The sequence below is a fragment of the Calidris pugnax genome, unplaced genomic scaffold (assembly GCF_001431845.1).
Source record: "Calidris pugnax isolate Ruff unplaced genomic scaffold, ASM143184v1 scaffold53, whole genome shotgun sequence".
NCBI classification, from domain to species: domain Eukaryota; kingdom Metazoa; phylum Chordata; class Aves; order Charadriiformes; family Scolopacidae; genus Calidris; species Calidris pugnax.
In genome coordinates this window covers 1,261,785-1,289,332 of record NW_015090792.1, presented here as the reverse complement: position 1 = coordinate 1,289,332, position 27,548 = coordinate 1,261,785, and the positions used below count along the sequence as shown (strand labels likewise).

The 27,548-nt window shown below is 43.5% G+C and overlaps 1 protein-coding gene across 2 annotated transcripts in view; it reads left to right on the top strand.

The window, feature by feature from the left end:
• The window catches only part of SGMS1 (sphingomyelin synthase 1), a 122,500-nt gene that overhangs the window by 13,536 nt on the left and 81,416 nt on the right, over nucleotides 1-27,548 (top strand). Inside the window, exons 1-2 of one of the 2 annotated variants that reach the window (XM_014966642.1) lie at nucleotides 4,877-4,894; nucleotides 18,144-18,262. The gene's annotated coding sequence lies outside the window, so the exon portion shown is untranslated. Of the gene's footprint in view, nucleotides 1-4,876; nucleotides 4,895-18,143; nucleotides 18,263-27,548 lie in introns of those variants that run through there. The other variant, XM_014966641.1, reaches the window with a different exon arrangement.

Below are 27,548 nucleotides of genomic sequence, written 5' to 3'. Positions count from 1 at the left end.
ACAGATGCAGTGCAGGAGATGGCCTCTCAAAAAGGGAAGTAGTGCAAAAGCCAATAATGTTTTCCATGTTGACTGAATTGTTTGGGAAGAGATTATTAATCCCTAATGTCTGTGGAGAGGCAACTTTCAGACTCACAGCTATTAGTATTTTTAGCAGGAGCAGACTGCAGCAGGGAATTCCCCCGTCTCTCACCAATCCGGTACTTTGGTTTCTTCAGGGAACTTGCTCATCTTTCAGAAACCACGATTTGGTAACTGGATGCAATATCAAAGTTTACCACAAAAACTGTCAAAAGGAGAAATGAACGCTCTTGCTGAAATATGAAAACCACAGTAAAACTCTTCAAAATGAAGTGTAAAAGCGTTGGGGTTGCATAGTGACAATGGGGAGATGTTGAGGACTAACAGATGAGACACTGGGGAGAGTAAGTTGCTCATGCAGGTCAGAACTAGGCTGGTTGTATTTCTGGCTTTGGGGCCTGAGGCTTTTAAAATAGTGGTGGTGGTGGCCGGACAGTGACATAGCAGCTGCTCCATCCTTCCCCAGCCTTGTGTGTGCAGCGGATGGACTGTCAGAGCTCTTCTCCTGTGGCTCCTCTTTACAAGTCCTCAAAGTTAAATCAGAATCTGTGTCTATTTAAACTGGAAGCGTGTCTTCGTTAGTTGCATTGGTGGCAATTCTCAGTATTGAACTGTTGCTTCTGGGAAAGACAGCGGGGTTGCTGACGCTTTGCCAGGTGCCAAATAGCTACAGAGGAGCCTTAAAGTGCATCTCTGATTGCTTTTTGTAGTGCCTGCTGAATTAAAGAATAAAGCTAGTTATGGCTTGAAAGTTTGCTTACCTAAAGTATGAGTTAGCAAATATAACTTGGCTGACCACAAACAGGGCCTACCCCCTGCAGAGCTACGATAAGTAACAAGACAGGAAGGCAGACATGTAGGTAGCAGCACAATGTGATCTTGGCTCTGACAAATGGGGAGCTCCAAGAGGGAGGTGGCATATGGTAACGAATTCCTGGCAGGATGCTTAAACAAGAAAGGATATGTTGAAGCAGTGAAACAGTCATGTCGACCTCTCTGGGAGAGAAGGGATTCGAAGAAGGAACCCAGCTGTCTTGAGGAAGCGATCATCCCCAAAGGTGAAAAGTGCACAGTGAGGAAGACGTACGGCCTTCATCCCCAAGACCCCTGCCCACGGCCACCAGGAAGCACTGCGCCTGCGCGGCTGGGAGGAGGTAAAGGTGGAGACTCATTGTAATAAAGACTGCCCTTTTCGGGGGAAGGTTATGAATACGTATATGAGATTTATGAATACATATATATTCATTGTCTAAGTTCAAGGAAATGCCGCAGGCGGCGCACACATTCGGAGGAGCGCTCCCCTGTGCGTCCAGCGCTGCAGTAAAGGATACCTGCTTAATAGTCATCCTGACTATCGAGTCCTGATTGTGTCTTTCACGGCATCGCTGCCCAGGTTTGCTTGTCCTAAAGGGCTTTGTTCTGCCTTCAAGGCAGAGGCTTTGCAAACAGAGCCCTCTCAAAATCAAACTCTGAAAGTGTATCTTTTTAACAGGGAGTTTTTAAATGAATACTGATCATTGTCTCCCCAAAACCTGGGAGGTAACTGTCTCTTTCCATTTATTTAACTGTATGGGAAGAATGCTGCAGCAATGCCCAAATGCTTTTCGATGCCCAAAAGAAACCAGATTAAAAAGCGATGACTGTAGCCTGGCAGGGGTGTGGTCCAGAAAATTCCTCTTCCAAGTTCATGATTTTAGGTCAAGACAGAGGTTAGAAAACTTTAAATACGTGAAACAAATTTCTGCTGTGAGCTATGGGAACCTTTGAAAGTCAGAAGAGCTTTTGTGGCTAGAAGGTTTGTGTTTTTTTGTTTTTAGGGCTCACCTGTACTTACTTTGTTGAAGGCAGAACTGGAGTTCCTTTACTTCTAGACACATCGTGCTGTGTTTCAACAGAGATCAGAGGTGACCCCTCAAGATCCCCCTAGTCCCTAGAAAGTCATCTGCCACTCGTTAATGTGTGTTAAACCCACTTAAAAAGCAGTCTTACTGGGATTTGGGTATCGTTTGCATCAGACTAGGGATGTATTGATTTCCATCACAGAGTAGTTGTTGCCCATCAGCCGCTCTTACACACTGCTTTGTAGCCTTATTAAAGCACCCAAGGTATCATCTTGTAACTTTGGTTTTCACTTGCAGTGAATTAGTCAAGTGCAAATACAGCTTGAATTCATTGCCCTCGGTGCATATGTGCAGGTCTCTGGCCACTTCGAGAAAAGAATAAATGAATCTCTCTTCCCAGGACACTCATGGCAGTGTCTCAAGAGAAAAAAAGTTTCTGCTGAATTTGGTGTGTGTGGTGGATGAAGCTCACTGGGAGTTTGAGGTCTGGTTGCTGCTGAACTGCTGTGTTTTACAGCCACGAGGGAATAAAAGGCTTCCGGCACACTGTTAGCAGAGCCTCTGCTTGCTCAGCCTCCAGAGACCCAAGAAACAGGCAAGGTTTGTGAAACTTGGGAGCAGGCTGCACCTCAGCTGGGTCCCAAGCTCCTCTGCAGATCCAGCCCTGGAATTCAGTACTCCCAGAGGGCAAGTCCATATTGAATTACTGTGCCATTACCTGCATCATGCTGCTCTGATGAACAGATCTGCCTTCCAGCTTCCTCCTGCTTCCCGTCGATAACCATGGCACCAACAGAATTAGCAAAAAGGAACATGTAAGACAATTTTAGTGTAATAGCAGATACGTTGTCTTACTTCACCTCCACTTAACCCCTGATTTAAGTGGGTATGAGAGATTTTTGAGATGTGCTTGGTAAGTTTAAAAAAGTCCTCTCTCTGTGAAAAAGGAGAGGAAGCAACTGCATCAGAGCTTCAGGCTGTTAAAGGCTCTGATTATACTTCTGGGTGTGCATCTCTTTGTCCCTGACTTTCCAAGGTGAAAATTAGCTCTCTATCGAGAGAAGCTGCTTCAGGAAAAGGTGTGCTTCATATTGGCCAGTTTTCTTCTTTTTCCTTAGCTTTGCTCTCCACCCGTATGCAGGACTTGCTGTGTAGCTCTGTTGCTGTGATGCATACCTGTGGTGTACATTTGCAGTGAGGTAAGAAGTAAGTTCCTTAACTACAGGGAAGCATCGTATATAAGAAGGGAGCAGGCCACTGCTGGAGGATCACTTTGTCTGTATACGTAAAAGTTGTGTGAGTTTAAAACAGGGATCTGTTCTGTGTTATGTGCTTCCATACCTTTCTCATTCTGATCTTTGGATTCTCCTGAGAGCTACGTTTTACTGGCTCACATAATGTATAATTATAGAAGAGCTTCACTAACTTCTAAATTCTCCAACCAGAGATTTCATTACTGAACCTCCACTCAGGAGTCACTTGCTCAATCTCCCGTGTCTTCCTTTTCCATCCCTGACCCAGCTTGTTCAATCATATTGTTTCCCTATTAAGCAAGAGGCAAAAAAGTGTTGAATCTAGTTCACAAGGATGGTGATAGGCTCTTTGTAAGCAGCTTGTGACTGTGGGGAAGCCACATGTGAAGGTGACATCAGCGTGACAGTATAAATCTTGCCACTGTGACTCCAAAAATACTGAATGTGAGTTGAACGTGTAGCAAATGTAACTAAATGTGAAATCTTCTTGGTGTTACAGAGTTTGTTGTCAGCTGTTGTGCCTGTGCCCATCCTTTCTTTCCCTCCTGTGTCAGATGTTGTAGCCTGAAAATAAAACGTATTGTGCCGAGGAATGGGAAATGAGAGAGCGTGACAGATTTCAGCTTTCATTACTATTGCACTGGTGTTTGTTCTGTGCCCAGAGGCTTTCTTCTGGGCAGTGCAGTCCGGCTGTGTCAGTCAGAGCGGTGCTGACAGTTCATCAGGACTGAGACTGAGCTAATGCTCATCTGCTCTCTGGCCTGTAATTAATTCAGATGGCAAATTAAAATAATTAAAAAAAAAAAAAAGGGGGCTGGAAGGTTGAAGGTGGCAAAAAGCTGTTAGAATTTCTCTGATGTAAGCATGACCCTTGTAAATCTCTGAAAATGAAAAGAATAGATTTATTTTCTGTGCCACCTTCTGCGGTGACTTGGAAAGGTCTCTTGGTGAGGCAGTGATGAACTGTTAAGCCACTAATTTTATATCACTGATAGGGTACTGGGAATACTTGATTGGCTTGTCTGGTAGGCCAGCGACTTAATTGGACTAACCAGGATAGCTGTGTCATTTTATAAGTGTTTGGAGAAGAATTTGAGTGGATGGGAAGACTGAAGACCCTTTCATATTCCAGCCTCTTTTTCTACATTAGTATTGACATGTAAATTTAACAGTACAAGGGAACTGTGCCTCTTGCTCTTTGTCCTCACTGGCAGCAAAGACTGAAGTCTATGGCTTTTAGTTTTACACCCTTGAAACTTGGTAGAGTACAGGTGCTGTTTGCACGCCTACTTAAGGGCTTGTAAAGCATGTTGTAGAAAGGAGAGAGATGGCATTTTTAAAGATTGCCAGGGTCTTGTGAAACCCAGAGGTGCTGTGTGATGCTTTGGTACGTGAGAACTCTGCCTTTCTGCCCCTCCTGTGCTTTCAAAGGAGCAGAGTATAGGTGGAGTACAGTTCCCCTTCTCCTTTTTTTCCTTAATTTAAGACTTGAAATTCATCTCGTGTGACTTGCTGCTTTTGTTGTTTGTATCTTAGGAAGTTCTCGTGTCCCTCAGTAGGGGTTCTTCACTCGGTTTGCAAAATCCAATCAACACACTGAGTCAAGATGTTTGTCTTTATTTCAGTTCTGCAGAATCAGTTGCCAGGCATTTAACAACAGCCAGCACACCACACATTTGTGACAGTCCAAGATTTATAGTGACAAGATACAGCTGATTGGTGAGCTACACTTCCTTTGCCACCCCTCATCATACATATGCATTCAAGTTAATGTTTTAAATGTTTCTGGAGATCCCCTTAATTAGCATGCTCATTATTTACAAGAGAGTGTGTGGTTTAGTGTTATAATCTCCTAAGGCTCCTCTTGGACACCCTCTTGGACATGCTCTTATCTCCCCTCTTTTCCAAAGCCTGTTGTCATTCCATACTTAGTTCAGAGACCCAGAGTCTGCTCCCTCTGTGAGCCTTGTTTGCCATCAGTAAGTTCTCGATACAGTAATCCTTCACCAATTCAGTGTCTTTGATCTAAGTTGTGGTTAGAATCATAGAATCGTCTAGGTTGGAAGGGACTATTAAGATCACTAATCCAACCATCAACCTAACTCAGATAAAAAAACCAAAAGAAAACCATACAACCCCCCACCCCCCATCACTAAACCATGTCCCTCAGCACTATGTCAACCCGGCTTTTAAATACCTCCAGGGGTGGTGCCTCAGCCACTTCCCTGGGCAGCCCATTCCAAGGCTTAATAACCCTTTCTGTGACAAAATGTTCCCTACTCTTCAATCTGAACCTCCCCTGGTGCAACTTGAGGCCATTCAGTCTTGTCCCATGGCCTGTTCCTTGGGAGAAGAGACCGACCCCTCCTGGCCACACCCTCCTTTCAGGGAGTTGGAGAGACCGAGAAGGTCTCCCCTCAGCCTCCTCTTCTCCAGGCTGAACACCCCCAGCTCCCTCAGCCTCTCCTCAGGAGACTTGTGCTCCAGACCCCTCACCAGCTCCGTTGCCCTTCTCTGGACCTGCTCAACTGTTTCTCAATTGTTGATTGTTTCTACATCTATTCCACGTGGATGTGCAAGGACACAATTAAGTTTAATTGTTTCTACATCCAGTCCAAGTGCAAGAGGCACAATTAAGTTTTAGTTTCAGGAGTTCAGCTAAAGTTCAGTCAAATTCTATTACAATTTTATACAAAGTGCTTATGTAACTTTTAAACCATATTCTTTTGACATCAGTTCTGTGGATGGTTTTGTTTGTTGCATTTAAGCAAACCAACTAATTTTGGCACTTAATATGCCTAGTGTTAACTGCTTTTATCCCTGGTGTAAGAAGAATCCTGGAGAATGAAGTCTGTTTTTACTGTCATGTGGTGGTTGTGATGTGCTCTTGGTCTTACGACTTGTTCAATCCTTCAGCAATGATGCACTCTTCGGCTTTGTAGAGCAAGGCTGAAATTATCAGTGTTTTCACATAAAAGCTGTATGTTTATTTCTGCAGGTCACTGCCAGGGGTCTCATCAGAGACCCATAATAAACTTGCAAGCTTTTGGTTAAACACTTGGGCCTTGTCTGGTATTCTTACATTTCACTGTTGCACAAGGCTAGTCTTGAAAAATAATCTTGTAGGGCTGAAGTTAACCTCGTGGATGATAAGCACCAAGTTGACCAAAGTTTATTCCGACTTAATTTCTTTGGGGTTTTTTTTGTCGGGGTTTCACTTGTGGTTTCTGTTTGTCTGAGGTCTCTGTTCCCACCAGGCAAATTCCAGCTTGTAAGGCAGTGGGAATAAGACCTACGTGAAGGTCCCTGCGTTTTTTTTAGTACCTCACAAGGAAATGGCTTATCAAACAGTAGGGCTTATTTTTCTGCATAGACATTTTTTGTAATGTCAAAACTTGCTGTTTCATTGCCCTAGTGCTTTCACAGCTCCTAGTGTTTTTTAACATAAAAATATAGAAGTGTGTAGTATTACCTTGCTGTAAACCTGCATACAGTGAAGTTAACAGAGCAGGAAAACATTTCCTTACCTGCCAGATCTTTGTTTTAAAAGCTTAACTTTTTTTTTTCTGTTTATATTTGGTTAATTCTATGTTTGTAATGTAGTTTATAATGAGTCCATTGATTAATTTAGCAGCGTATGGAAGGTGAGGAATTGGTGCAGAAGCATCTATGTACCAGAATTCTCTGACAGGGGCACACAATGAAACCACAAGCCAAGAAAAGCAGGCACCTGCAACTATGGGCTGAGGAGCCTACAGAGCCAAATAAGAAGACAGTACAGAAAAATACACTAATCAATAACTACTATGGAAATAATGTAGTGGGGATGGACATAATTGTTCCCTGCCCCATAATTTTTATTTTTTTTTTCCCCCTAGCTAGATACCCTGGCCTTAGCAAGAAGGTATAACACGTACATTTCGCCTTTGCTGGTCTACTGCAACAGGGATCAGGAATCAAATATGTTGAGGGAGTGTCTAGAGCATGTCTTTTAATGAGAAGAGCTTTGAGCTGGAAAAGAATATGCTTCTTTGCTGCTTTTGAACAATAATTTTCTTGATATTCCTGTCTTCTAGTTCCATGCCCCTGGGATAATTGAGTTGTGCTGAATTGTGAGTGTTGGTTGAAAATCTCCCCTGTTAACTGTCAGGCTTTTGCCTCTGGTGACCGATGTGATTAATTCCTCTTGTCTTAAATAACATCCTAAGTAATGTGCTTTGAGCAGTTTCATTTTTAAGGTGGGTATGGCTATTGGAAGACTTAAGTGTAGTAGGTGATCTGCTGGCTAGCTGCATTTCTCTACCACACGTTGCATTGTGGACCAGGCTGCAGGGAAACTCCCTTTACTTTTATAGTGGTTTTCCAGAGCCTGCTTACTGGGGAAGACCACATCAGTTTTGGTTTATTCTGCTGCACTGTGAAGTTTTTCCTGCTGATTAGTACTGATTAATCTGCTGTGACCAAAGCGAGCAAGAGTGAGATGGCACCCATGCTTTGTCCTCTGCTTGTTCTTACCCATGCTATATCAACCTTTTTTAGCATATTATTAAGAGCATTACACTTTGCTTTTTGTTTGTAGTTTTGCTTTAGCAGAGTAGTCTTTTTATAGCTGTAAAGCCTTAAGGAAGAAAGTTCCTGGCAATATCTGTAGGAGTGGCAGTTCTTTACTGCGCAAATGCTGAAATCTGTGCCTTGCTTTAATGTTTCTGTGAGCTAAAATATTTTTGGATAAACAAAGCATTTCACATACTGCATAAACCGCTTACAGGAAACCTTTTTACCCTCAGACTGGAATGTGCTACTGTAAAATCAAGCTATAAAGAAACCCTCTAAGACACTTTGAAGCTTTAGAAGGCAAGCATTCTTTACTGCAGCGCTGGATGGGCAGGGGATCGCTCCTCCTGGTGTGTGTGCCCTGTGTTATGTACAACACAGCCTATGTTATACCATCATATACATATAATTTCTTGAAACGCTTGTGTATATTCGTTTAGATTCTTGAAGATTATTTACATAGTCCCCTCCTATAAATCACCTGGGTGGTCAAGTCTTGGTGGTCCCTCTGGTGGTCTTCAGTGGCCATAGACCTGCGGTGACCGCTTAGTGAAGTGTCTCTCTAGCCATATATGGTGGTTCTTTCCCTTGCAGCACGTTCCGGTGAGCAATTTCTTCAGTTTGTTCTCATTCCTAAGTTCCTGCTTTATTCTTAACCAACGAGCTATGAAACTCTTAACCTTTCCTGTTATTCATGCTGTCTTATACTAGTGGCACTAATGATTTAAAACTTATGAGGATTTTGCTGAACTACCAGGCTACCTCTGCTCATTGGCTTTGATCCGATATCACATGCGGTCATTGTGAATGTTGCAGTGTTAACAAGGGCCTCTAACATAGTTGAGGGCCAGGAATGGGATGTAGTGGGGCAGCATGTCATATCCAAATGTTAATTTTGATCAACATATCATGCTCCAAGCAATTTATTGTATGAAAAATTACTGCCATCCATAACCAGATTAATTTTTGTTTATGGAACAGTTTACAATAGGTTTTTTTTTTCCCATAATTGTCACTGAATACTGCTGTGTAGTAAGAAGGAGCAGCTAGGAATGTTTTTGAGGAGTGATGGCTTAACACCAGCCCGATTAGGTTCCCCTGTAGAAAAACAGACCACAAGTGATGGCAGCAACGCATTTGGTAAGCGGATCTGGTCCCTGTGGTTGAGCACTGGCACTAGCGGGTGTGCATTCTCCTGCTGCCAGTAGCACTGCCATTTGTTATCTGTTGAGAGGGTTGCTGCTCTGTCCTTTTATTCTGTAGGCTGTTTAAATCCTGAAGGAAGCATAAAGCATGTTGTTGATATTTATTGAACATTGCTAGCAGTATTAGAGGGCAAAGTAATCAGCTTTTGGGGATATTCACCCAATTGCTGAAGTAATCAGCTTTTGGGGATATTCACCCAATATCCCCAGATAGCAGCTTTTGGGGATATTCACCTAATTGCTGAGGACAGAATGTGTCCTCAGCAAGTTTGCTGATGATACCAAACTGGGAGGGCTGGCTGACACTCCAGAGGGCTGTGCAGCCATCCAGCGTGACCTGGACAGGCTGGAGAGCTGGGCAGAGAAGAACCTCATGAGGTTCAACAAGGGCAAGTGTAGGGTCCTGCACCTGGGGAGGAAGAACCCCAGGCACCAATATAGGTTAGAGATACCTGCTGGAAAGCACTTCTAAGGAGAAGGATCTGGGGGTCCTGGTGAACAGTAAACTATCCATGAGCCAGCAACGTGCCCTTGTGGCCAAGAGGCCAATGGGATCCTGGGCTGCGTAGGGCAGAGTGTGGCCAGCAGGTTGAGGGAGGTCATTCTCCCCCTCTGCTCTGCATTGGGGAGGCCACAACTGGAATCCTGCGTCCAGTGCTGGGCTCCCCAGTTCCAGAGAGACAGGGAACTGCTGGAGAGAGTCCAGCCTGGGGCAACAGAGATGATGGGGGGGTTGGAGCATCTCCCTGATGAGGAAAGGCTGAGAGAGCTGGGACTCTTTAGTCTGGAGAAGAGAAGGCTGAGGGGAGACCTTCTCAATGCTGACAAGGATCTAAAGGGTGGGTTGAAGGAGGATGGAGCCAGACTCTTCTCAGTGGTTTCCAGTGACAGGACGAGGGGCAACGGGCACAAGCTGGACCATGGGAAGTTCCACTCAAGTAGGAGGAAGAACTTCTTTGGGGTGAGGGTGGCAGAGTCCTGGGACAGGCTGCCCAGGGAGGGTGTGGAGTCCCCTTCTCTGGAGATCTTCAAGCCCCTCCTGGATGCTCCTGAGTGATGTGCTCTGGGCAGCCCTGCTTTGGCAGGGGAGTTGGACTGGATGATCTCTAGAGGAACCTTACAACTCTGACAATTCCATGATTCCATGATATTTAGATACTTTGCCAGAGATGATGCTTCATATGATGGAATGTAAAAATTGGTTGTTCTGTCACTTAAATGCTTGAAAAAATCTTAGGAAGGCATCTTAGGTATCACGGAGGAACCTGTTGACATAAAGTCTATTTCTGTATAATTTTTCTTGCAGAAGAAAGGCACGTTTTTTGTGTTTGTTATTTTACAATTAAGGTTTTCTAAACCATCCCCCCATGTTATTAGAGAGGGGACAGTGTTCTCAGCCTGTGGATTGTAACCTGGCTTCTCTTTTTGGGAAAGAGCTGAGGGAGGAAGCGCGACAGCTGGTGACAACTTAAAGTTAGGCAGTAGTGTAAACATAACTGCTTGAATCTGTAAGTAGTCTGGAAGCCAGAAACAAGGATTTCTTTCCACCCCATGTGTGTGGGAGGTAGGATGTGGCAGTAACTAGAATCCTGAGGAGTGGGCAGGGGCACTGACTCCCCTCTCTGTACAGTGACTGATAGGCCCGGTTCCTTGCCAGATAATGTTATGGACACAAAGAGTTTACATGGGATCATGATTGGGGGGAGCTGAGCAAGTATTTGGATGGGGGATCCCCTGAGGGTTACTAAATACAGGCTTGGGAAACTCCTGGAGCTGGAAGCAGTCAAAGCTTCGGACAGAGCCTTGTCTGAGGCAGGGCACACAGTTTACCTGCTCTTTACACCTTGATTCACCTAAAGTAGCAGAAGAGCTATGAGGTTATTTTTGTTGCATAGGGATATTGTGAAAATAAAATCACTGTAGCTTGGGGGGACTTAATTTAAGGGTTGTAATAATGGAATCAAATGCCAAACTTTTAGTTGTGATGGCAGCACCAAAGGGAATCTCTGTAAAAAGTAGTCACTGGCCTTGGGTACGCTGGCTTTGGCACAGAGAGATTGACACCTGCCTGTTTCCATTTTACAGCCTTTCTTTGAGGTTTTCCCAGACAGTAAGACGAATGGAAACGGAGGCTAAAGTGGGGTGGCTGCCCAGGCATTGCATACCTGCAGTGTTTGCTGTGCTGATATCTGTAGAATTATCTTGCAAATCTTCTGTTTAGAAGATGCCCACTTACGAAGTGTTGAATGATGTTTTAAGAGCTTAAAGGAGGCTTCTTCAAGCATCTTTATAATTTTCAGTGATGCTAACAGCACATTTTTGTGTACTTAAAAGATCTTTAACTGCTGCAGCAACATAGGGAAAGCTGCTTGGGCACATCTTGAGTATATTTGTCAGATGAGCAGAGAATGTGTTTAGGTTTGTTTTTCTGTTTTTCCACTTCGGTGGAGGTCTCGGTGTGCTTTATGAAGCAGATTGTTTTTAGCTTACTTGCAAAGCTTGAGCAATGAACGCAAAACCTGTCAGCACGTATTTCCAGCTGTCCTGCTAAGTATCCCCTGACCTCCCTGTTGGCACCCAGTGGTACTTGTGGAACGTGATGCACTCTGTGCAATGCACTGCGTGTCCCCGGAGACGCAAGAAGGCCAGAGTGATCCCCTGTGTGCCTGTGACAACTGGCAAAGTTACAGGGCAACTGACAAAGGAGACTTTCAGTCACCAGAGGAGTATCATTTTCCTGAAGTGAATCTGAACTCATGCTCTTAGCTGTGCTAAAGCTGAAAAAACACAACAGTTCTGGTTTTGTGCTCTGCTTATTTGCCTTAATCTCTCTAGACCACAGGGTCTGTCAGTGACCCTGGCTGTCCCTTCTGCACATGAGCACACCAGCATCCATCCTGGCCTCCTCTGCTTCCCATGCCATCACTGCCACTACTCTGCAGGTATTGTATTGTCCCAACTACTGAAGTCTCGAACTCATAATATTGTTCTTGTGTTAAAAGCTGAAAAATTGAAGTATGAGAGTATGAGAATATGGCAGTTTCTCAACTGTCTGGTCAGTGAAGGGTGCACCTCCTTTTGCCAAACCAGTTATTCCAGTTTCTCTCCTTGTAATAGCTTTGTATCAGCTATTACTTTTTAAAGATGCTTGCAAAGGTGGGATATGTCTAAGAGCCTGTTTCAAAGCACTTGCAAAATGGGAAGAGCTAAGTTGTTAGTGGTTTGTTTCTGAGTTAGTAGATAACTTGACAGGAAGGCTTTTGGGTGTGAAGTTATGTTTTTAAATATAGTGTGAATCCTGGTGTGTGATGTTGCTTGTAGGTTGAGGTGAACCATTTCTGTCTACATCCCCTTAGCAGAAGCATGTAGACCATGCTTGTTGTGGAGACCTTGGCTTTCACCCCGTTCTCCAGCTCCTGTAAAGCCAGAATAGGTACCAGTCCATGGAAAATGACCCAGGAGATGCCAAACACCAGTGTGATTGGTAAAAATAAGCAGTATAATAAGCAATTTGAAGTAGTTCCTGTTGGTGGCAGAAGACAGGAAACTTTGCTTGTGTTGTTGTCTGTCCCAAGAGTGGCAGTGAGGTTCCTAACTGCGCTTGTGCCTTGCATTCCTTATTTCTAGCGTGTTCCCGTAATGAACTCACAAGGTGTGTTAGACGGAAGGTCTGAAGGAAAGGCTCGTCATTTTCCAGTCGCTTTTAGGGAAGAGGCGTTGTGACCTTTTATGAGTAGGTTTACCCGTTGCAAGTTGGGGGAGGCCGTGGTGGGTTTGCCAGTAATCAAGGAGCCAGCGTTTCAGAAGTAAATGTTGCAGTAGACAGCATTGCATTCAGAAAGATGTTATAGCGGTGTACCTCAAGATAATTATCAAAGCAGAAGCTTTCAAGGAAGTCCTTGAAATGGATATGTGTCTATGCACAAAGTGGACTGCCAGTGGGAGCAGTATGTTGTGGAAACTTACTTCCAAATATTGATCCAGAAAAATATAATCTGTCTGAATAATCAGACCTTAGGTTTTTATAATTTCCCTGGGGAAATTATCTAGATAGGCTTGACTGCAAGTATTCTGAGAATGGCCTAACTATGTGTTAGTTGCAGCGTGTTTAATTTTATTAGTGTTTTCCAACCTGGTAATAACTTGCTTTTTTATACTTCACTAGTCTTAGTTTTTATCTTCAATATATTTTCAGGTGAATCTGGGACATCTTGAGCATCTTACTATATAGGGACAGCTGAAAATATCAGTGTGTACCAAGTCACTCGTCGGTATCCTAGCATCCATCTAGTGTAAAGATTTCCAAGTGTCCATGGGGCAGTTGGCCCCCCGAGTGATGAGGAGATTCAGGAATGTTGAGGCCAGATTTGTGGAGAGGAGTGTGTTCTGTAAGGTTTCTTGGAATGCTGAACAACAAGAAAGTGGGGAGGGGGCCTGAGAGAGGAATGATTATTTTGGAAACCAGGAAAGAGGCTGTCTCTGATAACAAGATTGTGATTTGTTGCGTACTTGTGTGTTAGATCTCATGACATGACCTCAAAATAAACCCAGGCAACAGCAAAGGGGGTTTTGGATCTGGCTATTTCTTAATAGAAGCTAATTCTCCCCCTTGTTATATCTCCTTCTCTCTCTGACATAGTTATTTGGTAGGAGACTGCAAAAGTTTGTTGTCTTAACTGATGCTCATGCAGTTATTTTTGCCCCACGCTTCTAAAAATTATACTTCATTTATTTACAGGATAAAATGGAAGTCAAGGCTTGGTGGTGTATGGCTGGCTTGTAAAAGCCTGTGCAGAAAGTACACAGATGTCTTGGTGTGAGACTGCGCGCAGTTGTGTACTTCTGTGATAAAAGTGCAAATTTTAATAGTGAAAAAAGTGTGCTTGCTGCAAACATTATCTTTTGTTTGTCACTGAAGTCTTTTGGGCTTCTTCCCCTCAGTTTTGTTTCCAGCCCCCATTGGGAAGAACTAAACAAAGGTAATTCCATGAATAAATCTTGCTAATTCGCTTAATTAGGTTGCTGTCGGTCGTGATAACAAGAGTTTTCTTGGGGCTTTGGGACATTAGGAATGAGTTTGCAGTGTGCTAGCTGTTCTGCTGCCATCTTTCTGTTCAAGGAAGGTGAAGAGGTTGTTTCTGGGCTGCTTCCCTTAGTGCTTCACCAAGCACTGATTGAAAATGCAGTGTGTCTGGCAGGAGGAAATTGACTCTAAATCTTCCTAAAATGGAAGTAGGAGCTAAGCATATCCTGCTTTTTACAATTAAAGACAAAAATATAAAATGAAAGTTACCCTAAAATATTATAGCAGAAGCTGGGGCGAGGGAGGGAGAGTAGTATTCAGATAATGGTCCCCTACTGCAGATCTGTCAACATAAAACAAACTGGGATCATTCTTTTTTTGCATTCCCTTTCCCCGGGAGTGAGCGCTCCATTACGATTAGCTATATGATTTTATTGTCTGCACAGGAGGAGTGCAGAGGTGAACAACTGTAGATCAGGAGCAATTTGCAACATAGTTCAGTGATTAGCATGCCTTTGGAGATGTTTTCTGTCTAAGAACTGCACCACAAATTTTACTGGATTCCTACGTTCAAAGAGTTAACTGCGAGGAGGGTTAAAACGACATGGGCTAGACATTCTCTCAAAATCGCTTACATTGGTTTTAAATCAATTAATTTGACTTCTTTCATCCACAAGCGTACTGGGTTGGTGAACTCGCACTGGTCTATTTAGGCTGAATTTCCCCAGTGCATTTTAAGGAGTGCTTTAGTGTGTCTGGCAAACAAGAAGCAAACATGCCACTGAACTGTGGAAACGCGCCTGCCTTTCTGTGCTCGGGTGTAAAATGAAAACACTGCTCTAATCATTGAGGTGCCTTTTCTATGTAGCAGTCAGTAGCCGGTTAATGCAGCCTTTGCAGCCATTCCTGATCCTTTGCTGTTTATGTTGGATTAGAAAGTAAGACAACAGCCTACTCTGGCTTCTTTTGCAACGCTGCTGCTTGTGGATACCTGTTAAGTGGGAAGGAAAAACGGAAGAAGAGAATCCTCACCTCCAAAGCATCATGTCTGTGCTTTGCAGGCACAGCTGATGTACAGCATGAGGAGACACTTTTGCTTCTGTAAAGTAACAGAAAGTGACTCTCGGTCTTTGGATATGGATACTTACTCTCTTGAATCATGTAGATGGTTGGTTTGCTTAACAGTTCTGCATGAATAATGAGGATGGTAGCATTCACCTGAAAAGCATTTGAATGATTTGATTTTTTTCTGGAAATCCTGCAAGTTTCAGCAAACTGTAAGCTATTTGAATGCGTTAGTCAGAGATGCAGCATCAACTCTAAGCCAGTCCTAAGTTTGAGCCTGTGCTGGTTATGATATATTAGATGAGGTGTTGCAAAATGGTGTATATATTCTGAATAAGCTAGCGATGCTTTAGAGGGTGTTTGCATGCTGTTGAGAGTGATTGGTAGTTCTTAGCCATCTTGTGATGTGGAGAACAAGACTAGCAAGTAACTTCAGAAATTAATCTTCATAGCATCAAAACCATCAGAACTGCTTCTCGGCTGGTGTTTCTGCATTAAAGAAATCTGCAGATGTTAAAGCAAGTGGTATCACAGAGCTGAACGTGGTCATGTTATATGCTAAACTAGAAGCGAGCTTCTCTCGTGCTGTTATGGCTTGCTATCGCTTAGCAACTCCAGAAACGGAACTATTTCCTTAAAGATATTAATATGCAGTTTAAGGAACCTGGTCCATGAGCTTGGCAGCCAGTACCCCAGCAGAGCAGAAGTCACTGCTGAGCAAACAGAAGGGTCTTCCTCTGGGGGAAGGAGCAGAGGATGGAGGAGTTTGGAATACAGGGTAACCAATTTAGGTAAGACAGATCTTTTATTCTGAAAAGTGAGTAACGTGTTAGATATTTTTTTTTAACTTTTTTTTTTTTAATACAACAAACTGCTGTGCATTCCAAAAGAAAGATAGGAACGAGCTCTAATCAAACCTTGCCATGCAGTTCTGCTATCAGTGTAACTTTGGTAGTAAAAGAAGTTAACTGTTGGTGTGAATTGCTTCTGCTTTCTTTAGACTGGTTCAGAAATAATTCCATATGTGGCAGAAAACATGTCCTTACAGCATCAGTCTAGCTTTATACCAGAGAGTGCGAAGCTCCAGCCAGTATCCAGCATCTTGGGAGGGGCTGGGTGCTTGGCAGCACATGCTGATTCATTACTTGCTCGTCAAAAATGTGTGTTTACGTTTGAATGCCAGTTTGTGCTCCATCACCTCATGGACTGGGGAGATCTGCCCCTCCTAGAAGAGTGGGTATGCAGGGTTTGGAGTTTTCCCTCTGGATGCAGGGGGGGTACAGCAGGCTGGCTTTCTTGATGTTAACACTCTCAGCAGATGGGCAGCTTTTTGGGCTTCATAAAACTTGGCAGATGAGTGAGTGCCTGTGAGCAGAGGGAGTATGATGTGTTTGGGAGGGTGACTGTTGTTACAAGATAAGAGTGCAATTACTCATGGAAACAGGGCCTTCCTCCTTACCGAAGATGTGCTGGTGGGTGTTCATGGAATGAATAACTTCTCTTACGTTTTGTAAACATTAGCTCTTACTACTCCAATCCTACAGCAAACAGGGTGGGGTGGCAAGGCAGCAGTGCGCCCTGGCATCACCTGGATGGACAGAACCCATTTGACTTTCAGCCTGTTACAGAGAAGAGTCTTCCACTGGAGGCTGGGCTGGTGGGTTCTTAGGGTGGGTGTTTGAGTGGGGGGTGCCTGATCGCACCCTCCCAAAGGCACTTTGATGGGTGAATCTTGAAGATGAGGCAAGAATGCAGTGTAAAATCCAAAGTGAATTTCCAAGTAATCCTAAACATAGCTAAAAAGAAGTCCAAGAAAGCAGAATTGCCATGTTGCAGACTGCTTGCTTCCCAGCAGCCAGTTATTTCGATTTGCTTCTGCTTCAGCAAGCAGAATCTGATCCCTCCCTCTGCCAACTACTATTTGAATGGAAATGTACGAATCTCAATTTTCTAACTAATACGAATGGAACAGGGAGGCCATCTGGTTTTCCCTTATCTGAAAGTTTAATTGAAATAGCCCTGCAGAGAGCTATCCATGCAAAAGGATGCTGATTCTCTTCCGAATTTCCCTCCTGGTTTTATCTCCCTTGAAAGCTGGGGGGTTTGGGTGAAGGGTGTATTTGCTTCCCAGCCGTGGGGCTGAGCAGTTTGTCTGGAGCGCTGCTGCTTGTAATCTTTGGCTGGGCAGAAGTCCGACTGGGATGGAGAGAAGCCTGCTGCCCACATGCTGCCCCTTCAGGATTTTGGTCATGTGCATTTTGATTTTTTTTTGCATTTTGTTTTTGCTTCGGTGTAAGTGCTCCCTCTCTCTTGTAAATGATCTCTGTTACCTTGAAGACCAGCAGAAAAGGCTTTCAGCCTTCCTTCGCTTCCCCTGCACCACCCTACCTGTTAACAGAACCTGTTATCTGTGTGACACCTGGTTCAGAGCCTGACTTTACCAGCTCCCTTCAAAGAAAATTTTGAGATTTATCTCTTTAGTTTGTGCTCTAAGTGGCAATGTGTACCCCAAGGGTTGTTCTGCCTGACTGCTCTTTTAGTTAAAGTGCTCTGGGTATCACTGGAACCGCGTATGGCTTTTAGGAATGAAACACTGAGATTTTCCTGATGTTGTGAGTAGACAGCTTCTGGTCTGTGGTGCCCCTGGACCAAATCAGGTGGTCAGTGGCCCATTTCTGGCAGCTCGGTTTCCCACCCTGTTCTGGGGGTTCTCATCCAAACCACTCTTGCCTGGCGCAGGCTGGCAGGAAAAAGAGTGTATGCCCAAGATCCACTCCTGTAGGAGTGCTGGTGCACCTGGGGAGCGGATCTGCTCTCTGGGGGATGCCACAGAGTGCATGTGGCACCTAGAGTGCTCTAGGCCTCCTTCAGATCCAGTGACAGCTGCCTGTAGGCCCTACTTGGACACGTGGATCTTCTCCTTGTGCATCCTTTGGGAAATACCGTTGTAAAAATGTGTGTTAGCACAGTCTTTACTGTATGTCCCAGCTATTGGTAGAACTTGAGGTCATCTTCACATTGTAATAACTCCTAATATTTTAACAGAAGGCTTGCTGTTAGCTCTGCTTCATAATATGTAATTATTTGTTTGTTGGTTTGTTGTTTTTTTTTTTTTAAATAGTGACTCTTCTGACTACATGAGCAGCAGCCAGCAACAGGCCTTTGGAGCTTTGACTCTCATATTCATAGTGAGCTTCTAACCTGATGAATCGAGTGCTCTGGGTAGAAAAGCATCTTCAGGTAAGTAAATTAATTTTGCATTTTCAAGCAGGTGTGGTTTGGAGTGGTGTGTTTTTTCAATACTTTGTTTACTGTAAACTGATATTAAATGTAACCTGATTTTGGATAAGTTTTTGTTTTGGACTAGCACAGGCAGATATCCATGTTGGATTAATCATTTTTTGCGTGTGTGCCAATGACAGTGTGCACTGGCGGCAGCCAATGGTCCTCACTTGTGTATTGGTATCATCTGACTTAATGTCACCTGTGCTGGCTGGCTTCTTTAAGTGAGGCTTTCATTTAAAAGCCTGGCTTAATAGGGAATATGATGATTCCCTCAGTTTTCTGGTAACTTAGACGTCGCTTGTGCCAGCCTGGCACACTTCATTCAAGAAAAAAAAATATTTCACAAACAGTCTAAATCCAGCACTAAATTGTTTAATCTTAGGAACAGTCAACTGAAAGCTGACTTAGATTGGTTCCTTTTTCCTGCTTCCAGATAAGGATAACTAAGAGCAAAACTTGAGAAGATGTAGGTTGTATATAAATGGTCCAAAAAGCCTACTTATAAGGAACTCCTTGCTCTTCTGGCCTGTTGAAACTGGAATGATATATTGGGTAGACAACCAGGCTGGTGGCTGGGGAACCTGGTTGCTGTTCTCAGTTCTGGCTTTGATGTAGATGAATAACCTGCAAAGAGAAAATAAACGGAGTGTATGCCTTTCTTGCTACTTGTAGTTACGTTTTTGTCTTCAATAACCCTTTGAAGCTGAGCAAAGATTGGCTGAAAGGCATATTTTAAGATTTTTGTGGTTTAGTTGGGTTTGATCTGTGCTGGAAAGCTCCGTGACTGATTTAAGAGCTAGAGGGGGAGGTGCTGAAAGAATCAGAAAATAAAAGTGGAGCTATTGGGCATTGAGATTTTGAGACAGAATGTGTTTTCCAAACTGTTACTTGTTTGTGTGTAACCTGAGTGACTAGCACATTAAATGAACGGAGTCTTTCATGCCTTCAGCTCTTACTTGAGAAAGCTGCTGCCTCTTCCTCAAAATGTTGAACATTAGGGAGACTGCACTGGCCGATTGTGAGAGGCTGCAGGGAGAGACAGAGCAGAAGAGCAGCTTTCAGTTGTGATTCTGCCTAATGCAGGTGTAATTCTTCCCGTGCGTGCCCTGAGCAAATTTGGTTTTGGGAAAGTTGATTTCTAGCATCTCCTACAGATGTCACAGTACTGCGGGCCTCTGCATCTCGTGTGTACAATTAAGATGTTTAGGAGCGCTTCCACAGACACTGTAAGAAATACCATTAGTAATCAGAAATAATGAGAAAAATGCTGTGACTAAACATCAATGCTGCTGAAATTGAGAGAATTTTTTTGTTGTTATTATTTGGGGGGGTGTGTGTGCACATAAAGTGAATTGTTATAAGCAGGTATTAATTTTGCAGTTTCTGCTTTCTGAAAGCTGGCATCTTCGGGATAGTTGCTCTGGACAAACCATAATATCTAGGCTTGTTTTCATCAGTCATGAAAAAATCCTACTCTCCCCACCCTCCTTCAACTATGTAAATGTTAAGGGTGGAAGACACTTTTACCAGATGCAAGAAGATCATGTCGCTGTATTGATACAACTTCTGTTTCCCCTGGGTCCAATACACAGCCGTCGTGAATAATGTAGTAATCTGTTATTTAAAGTTTAATGCGGATTTAATAGGGGTTGAATGTCAACAGGTACAGTGCAGGAGTGCAAGGCTGCTTTGTTTTGTCCTAAATGAAAGATTCAAACCAAATACTCTTGGGCATGTGTTGTACCTTGTAATTTATGTTATTACTTGCAGATGCCTTGGTATCTGGGACCTCTGTATTTTTTGTGTATTTATCTTGATATATGGCAACATACCTTCCAAACTTGTGGGCTCATGACTCATGTGGATGACTTGTTGCTGAAATCTAGGGATGTAATATAGTGGCATATCAAGATACTGCTCTCTCTTCAATGGTGCTTTTTTTTTTTTTTTCCCCTTGGTAAGAGTATTATTTTTTTAAACAAAGGGAAAACATCACTTTCCTCAATTGTTAGCTTTGTAGAACTTGAGCCTTAAAATAATCCAGGAAGCCTTTTGTTATATAAATTACTCATCCTCCAGCTTGGCACTGTGTGTGCTCGATATAGCTGCTTGCTCAATTCTCTTTTGAATTTAAACTTCAGTGGTTTTGAAAAAGGAAAAAAAAAACCAACAACCAAAAAAACCCCTCTGACATTAATTTTTATAGAGAGTTTTATGATTCTGACCATGGCAGCTCTCTAGACTTGGAGAGCAAAGCAAATGCGCTGATTGCTGTATAATGACAGTGTAACAGTGAATATTTAAAGCAGACAGTGAAGTGTAAAGCAGTGGTTTATGGCTGGAACTCAATTTGTGTATCTCTTAATGATTTTTGTTTAAGCTTGTTACTGCCAGGTAAGTGGTAACCTACCAAATTTAGCTCCATGGGAACAGTCTCAGCGTATGTGATATCTTTTGAAAATATTTTTTCCTAAGTTGCTTGTTCAAAACAAAACATGTACATGAATACTGTAAGGGCTTGAAATGGTTAAAATTAAATTCCAATGCAGACTGCTTGGTTGTTTAACAGGCACTGAGATTTTCAGTTATGAGATTTCCCAATTAAATAGGCAACAGTTGGCTAGAGCAGATGTTTTTTTAAAAAATAAAAAAACCCCAACAAATCAACAACAAACCAAACAAACAAAAAGCAAAACAAAACCCACCCCTAAACAACCAAAAAAATCCACAAAGAAAAATTCCCATAAAACCCAACAACCGCCACACAACAAAAACCCACCAGCCTGTGAAATTTCAAATGCATGGGAGAGAATCTCGATTAAAAGTGGTGACTGATTTCTGGGTGTTGTCTTGTACCCATAAAAGCACCTTTGGGCAAATCTATTAATCATTTCTGTAACTGAAGGTGAATTTAGAGTTTTCTGTGTCCCGTGTAGGACACGAGTTTTTTGTGACACTGACTTTTTAAGTAACACCTTTGCTGCCAGGACTGCTCAAGCTTGTAGTTGAATGAAGGAATGAGTAAGAGCTGATAGGGCAGGCTGAGCCCTGGGGTCTGCTGTATAAGCACTGCCTTTAGTCACCTTCTGCACACAATGGACAATGCTGCTTACAACACCATCTGGCTGAGCTGCTGCTGCTGCTTTTATCCCCAGTTGCTGGGGAAGGTTGGACGTCCTTCTCCACTCCTGTCTGATCTCCCCTCCTAACCCCCTCGCCCAGCTTTGCCAGAAGCACGCGAGCTGCGTGTCTCCAGACTGTCTGGTGGAAGTGGGAATGGCAAGTGGATGTCGCAGGATCAGCCCTAAGTGGTTTAGGTACAAACACAGAGTCCACAGGTTGTGTTTTAAAAACGAGGAGGGTGAAGAGTGAATCCATGCTATTCCCTGGGAGTACCCAAGTCCAGTCTATGGTCTGATGAGCTGCTGCCGCCTCCTCCCTTGTTAATGGAGTAATTGTGCCCCGAGTGAGGAGTCCAGGGAGAGAAGCAGTGGCATAACACCTTGGCACTTACCCAAAACTGAAGCTTTAGTTCAATTCTGGAGCAGATACTATATGTTCCCTGTGCTCTGTTTGTTCATATTGATCAGATTCAACTTTGATAGATTTTTCTAGCCGTTGCTGCTTATTAAATAGTTTGGCTGGTTCTTGGGAGGTGGGTAGCATAAAGCAGGCTGCTGGCAAGAGGTTCACCCTTGTCACCTGATTCACGTTCCCTCAGACACGCAGCTGCTCCCCTGTTTCTTGGAAAAGGCAAAGGATGTGGTAGCAGGAAATGTCTGCAGTTAATGAAAATAAGCCATACCTGTTGATGATTAATCCTTAATCCAAAGATGGAATCTTCCTTCTCCAGATTTGTCAACTGAATTAGCAAATGACTGTTCCTTTGTCCCGAGGCTGGCTCTGACTTACTCTGAGATTGACTCATAGCTTATGGGCCTAAGTAATAGGATTTCCCGTAAGGGTGTACTCACCAATTCCTGCGTATGTTCAAAGATAAAATGGGGTTTCTGTCTTGCTTTGCATCCTCTTTGCTTGTGCTCCTTTGTGCTTTGGCTTAATTTTTACTACTTGACTCTCGTGTACATGAGGTTTCAGTTGGAGTTTGATGGCTAATGCCCTTCCAGTACCTTTCAAGCATCACATCATCTACCAGAGATGTCTGGGGATGGTACAGGTATTTTTTGCACCTAGCAAATACCAAAACTTTTGTGGTGTGCTTGGGTTCAGGTGCTTGGAGAGTGAACGTAAATACTTCGGCATTTATCTGAAAGGGAGTTACTGCTCTGATGTACAGCACAGCTCTTGTGCAACTCTTTTCACTTCCTCTGAAGGCTGAGCAGCTGATGTGAAACTCGGGGCTGCTCTGTGTGACTGTTCCTGTAGCTGTTAGCTTGCACTTAAGACATCAGCTATTATTTTGAAGTGCAAATGTTACTTTGTGCTGAAGTCATGCTGGAAATAGTTCAAAATGAGTTGTTTTTTTGGATTCCCAAGGGGAACGCTATCTTGCTGATCTCTAATCTTGTTTTGCTCAGTGATTTATATCTGGTTTCTTTGCAGTCAGTTAACCTGTATTCAAACGGTGCTGAAGGATTTAATGACTCTGGGCACCCTCTTAGTCTGCAGCCCAGGAGACACAGTCCGATGGGGAGACGGCTGGGTTTTGCACGTTTTGGGAAGCTGCATTATTAATCGGTTGTTTTCCCCCAACTCCAGTTGTGAGATGAATCCACCAGGCTATGTTCCCATGCTGAATTGGACCCTATTGAATAGCTCTCTCTTACTGTATAAGTATTGACTAGTTTGTTCATTATTCTAATGACAGATGTATCTGTTTAAAATTGCTCCATGGTTTTGCAGTTTTATTATTCCCCAGATTATATGGTTATTTGAATTCTTGTACGAGACGCAAGTTTCAGTTTGCATTTGTTAAATGTTTTTCTCTGTTCTCATAGATTTGTTTTCAAGATGCATTAAAACAAAAGGGGGATTTTCTTTGCTGGGCTGTGTTCCCCTTCCTCTGCTGTCCCCCAGTTTCCACTGAATAGTTAAAAGGCTGTCAGCAACTGTGTTGACATATTTCCATGTACTACTTAGGAAGACAAAATGTTATATCTAATATATTTTGCTCATGGTGATAAATATGTAGCAAAGGATAAATGGTAAATACATAGCAAAGGACAGGTAGAACATTTGGGATTAAAATGCTGAGGGATTTTATAGTCCCAATGGAGGATGTCTGTTCTGTCACTAGAGCCCTCTGCAACTGTCCCAACTGTTCAAATCCTGTGTGCGTCCATGCTACATGCAGGGAGACTTAAATATCATCTTGTCTAGAGCATGTTCCTACCTTTGGGTTCCTCACTGCCATTTTCTGCATTGTGGAGCTTCACTGCAGCTGTCTCCAGACGTTGACACGTGACTGAGTTCCCCGAGCTTTTCTAATAGTTTCTTGGAAAGCTCATGTAAATATAGCCCTGGGAGCTCCCTGAGCTGTTCGGCACATCTTGAAAGGCAAGTGGCAGAAAAGGTAAGGAACACGCTTCACAGAAATGATGTTTTTATTATTTGGATATGTTAATTGTGCTTACAAGGTTGCTTCAGATGTTTCGTGAATGTTGTCTCTGATCCAGATTAGACTGGTGCCCTCCTCAGCTCGATGCAGCTACCTGTGTCTGCCCCCTGCTAAAGGTTTGGATAGTCTGTGTCTGACAGCATAACCGTCCTGCCATAATACTGGTTCATCAAACTCTGTCTGCTCCAAAAATAATAATCTTGCATGAAAAGCATTTAAATGAAGCCAGCAGGAGATATGAAATCGAGCACTGTAGGCAAGGCAGAGGTAGACTAACAGGTCTTAATTGTAGCCCTACCTGGCAGTTTAAAAGCTGATTTAGCAGTAGCTAAGTTGTAGCTGTTGTTTCTCCAAATGATTTTTCTCATACCCCAATAATATTCAGCATGAGGTTGTGTTTGTGCTTTGAGAGGATGTCAGCTTGCTCAAAGCCAACGCGTGAGCTACCTGCTCGTAGCCTCTAAGGACTATTGCTATGGGCAAGTCTATCAAAGCAGAAGGAGAGCTCTGTCCTTAAATCACTGCTAGCTGTGAAGCATCACCTGCCTCTTAGGTCTCAGATTTGTTAGCAAGGTGGTGATGTCATTGAGGAGAGGCTGGATTCTTTAAGTTCATTGACTTGCTCCACTTTTAAAGCAGTGGTTGCACAGATAGATTGCACGCAGATCCTTAATGACAAATATAATCAAAAAATTACAAGTGGTGCATGAAAACACACTGATTTTGTACCCACCCCCCTCAAGATTTTCCCAAAGCACTTTGTTGAGAAAGTGTTTACCATATTCACACTATTAAAATTTGATAAGGGAGATGCCTATTCATTAGAAAACCTATGTTATGAAATAAAGGAGTATACTGCAAGAATAAAGAGGTTAAAAAATTTGTGACTCTTACTTGGCTACATTCTGTAGGATTGCATTTTACACAATATATGTACGGCAGTATTTTAACTGTTATTTACACAGCTGAAGCAGCCAGTATGAAAGTGAGCTAATTTCTGTGTGTAGGGGGAAATACGTTGTGTACTCAGCTTCTCAACTCAAACACACCACTGTTTGCACACAGAATCGCCAAGCCAAAAGTCAAGGGAGCAATAGCAGATAGTCATTTTTTGTATTTCTCCACTGGAAAGCAGATGCCTTAATGATGACACCAAGCTGAGTGGTGCGGTCGAGATGCCAGAGGGACTGGATGCCAGCCAGAGGGACCTGGATAAGCTAGAGAGGTGAACCCGTGCAAACCTCATGAAGTTCAACAAGGCCAAGTGCAAGATCTGCACTTGGTTTGGGACAATCCTCGTTATCAATACAGGCTGGGGGATGATGTGATAGAGAGCAGCCCTGTGGTAAAGGACGTGGAGGTGCTGGTGGATGAAAAGCTAGACATGAGCCAACAATGTGCACTCACAGCCCAGAAGGCCAACTGCATCCTGGGCTGCATCAAAACAAGCGTGGCCAGTGGATTGAGAGAGGGGATTCTCCCCCTCTGCTCTGGTGAGACCCCACCTGGAGCACTGTGTCCAGCTCTGGAGCCCTCAGCACAAGAAGGACGTGGACCTGTTGGAGCAGGTCCCAGAAGAGGCCACAAGGATGATCAGAGGGCAGGAGCACCTCTGCTATAAAGACAGGCTGAGAGAGTTGGGGTTGTTCAGCCTGGAGAAGGCTCTGGGGAGACCTGATAGCCCCTTCCAGAAGGGGAGCTACAAGAAAGCTGGGGAGGAACTGTTTGCATGTAGCAATAGGAGGAGAGGCAATGGTTTTAAAATAGAACAGGGTAGGTTTACATCAGACATTAGGAAGAAGCTCTTTACAACGAGGGTGGTGAGACACTGGAGAGGTTGCCCGGAGAGATGGTGGAGGTCCTGTCCCTGGGGACATTCAAGGTCAGGCTTGATGAGGCTCTGAGCAGTCTGATCTAGTTAAAGATGTCCCTGCTTGTGCAGGGGGGTTGGACTAGATGACCTTTAAAGGTCCCTTCCAACCCAACACATTCTATGATTCTATGATTAATTAGGAAATTTTAATCTGAGCCTCTTTCCCCTGTGCAGTGAGTATTGCTAACTACTAGTCCAGACTCAAATCAAAACTTCAGCTCTGAAATTGATGATTTCTGAGGTGGTCATCTTAAACTTCCATGGGAACCAAATGCAGATCATTTGGGTTGCTGTTGCAACTTGTCAATCCAAGAGCTCAGGTGTTGATTGTCTTGTGACAACGTGATGCTTGCAGCACTGTGAATTGGTCAGTCTTAAATTGGCGTCATTTGGCTGATGTGCAGTTTGGTATGGTCTACGCTTGTCCTAAAAATGGTGTCTCCTGAGAAGTGCCTCCCTCTGAGCATGGTGTGAAGTACCACCTCTGGCTTGGGACCGAGCTGTCAGCCTATTGCTCCTGTAGCAGTATGCACCATGTGCATTGGGGTTGAGGTAAGGAACGGAGCTCCTCTCTGCACTACGGGCACTTTTCTGCTAATTTGTCTTTTTTGGAGGGGAAAAACAAGTATGGTATAGTTTTACTGGATTTTCAGTTTTTATCTTGAGTCTCTGCAATGGCAGCAGGGAGGCCCAGAAGCTGAGATGAAAATGTGAGTAGAGCTGAGCTCGGAACAGAAGGAGCGCACAGGAGGAATTTGGGGTAAGAGAGAGTTTCAAGGGGGAGTGGGGGGTGAGTTTCAGTGCAGGAGCACCCTGCCATCCATGGCTTTTCTCTTGGTCACTGCCGAGCAGCATTGCACAGCATTTAATCTTTGGCAAACTGTCTCTTTTCCTGTCCCTTACCCTTGTTTGGCTTGATTTGACCTGGAAGAGGAATGAGCACTGGAGGAAGATGATGCTGGCAGCCAAAACCTGTTCAGAAAGAGGCAGCATGAAAGCTTGTATGAAAAGATACACGTTAGTTATTGGTGAAACAGCCGAGACCTTTCAGGATGGTGATCTGCTTGGTGTCCAGTTGGACGAGGTTACTCGGGTACTGCAAAATTTGATAACTGGTCGTAAAGAGATCTACGTGTCAAATTCTCCTGCTGTCCCTGTTCAGGAGTGCACACTGAGTAGGCAGGAGAGTGTCCCTGTACAGTGTGAAAATTGCATGGAGAAATGGTCTAGAAAGGAGTGGATCAATGGCAAAAAAAAAAGGCAACAGAGCATCCAACAACCTGAATGCCTGAGGAGTAGCCTTCAGCAGAGGACTATTTTTTCACAGATCACATTCACATAATTTGAATTTTATAAGCGAGAACACTGTGAAAACCTGAAATTCCAGGTGGAGTACCCAAGAAAGTCTGTTTCTGGACCTGTTGATTCTCTTTCTTCTCAAGGTGGGGTGCTGGATTCTCACTTGTGTGTGGAAGCCCAGTTATCATCTGCAGCAAAATTAATCCATCCTTCCTGTCTATTCCTATCAGCATCCCAAACTGTACAGTAGGAGTACCTGGCAAGTTGTCCCAAGGAAAAGCTTTATTTTTATCCCACAGCTTTGTAAGGGGTAAAGACTTAGGAGACTGTTTCTTTAAGTGAACTTAAATAAATAGCACATTTTTAGCTGGAAAATTCTACTATTCAGCCATTATCTGCTTCTCTGTGATAATTTGGGATGGAGTGAAAATGGACAATTCAAAGCAAATCGATATTGTCGTCCTGTGTTGGATTGAGGTGCTGAAAACTGG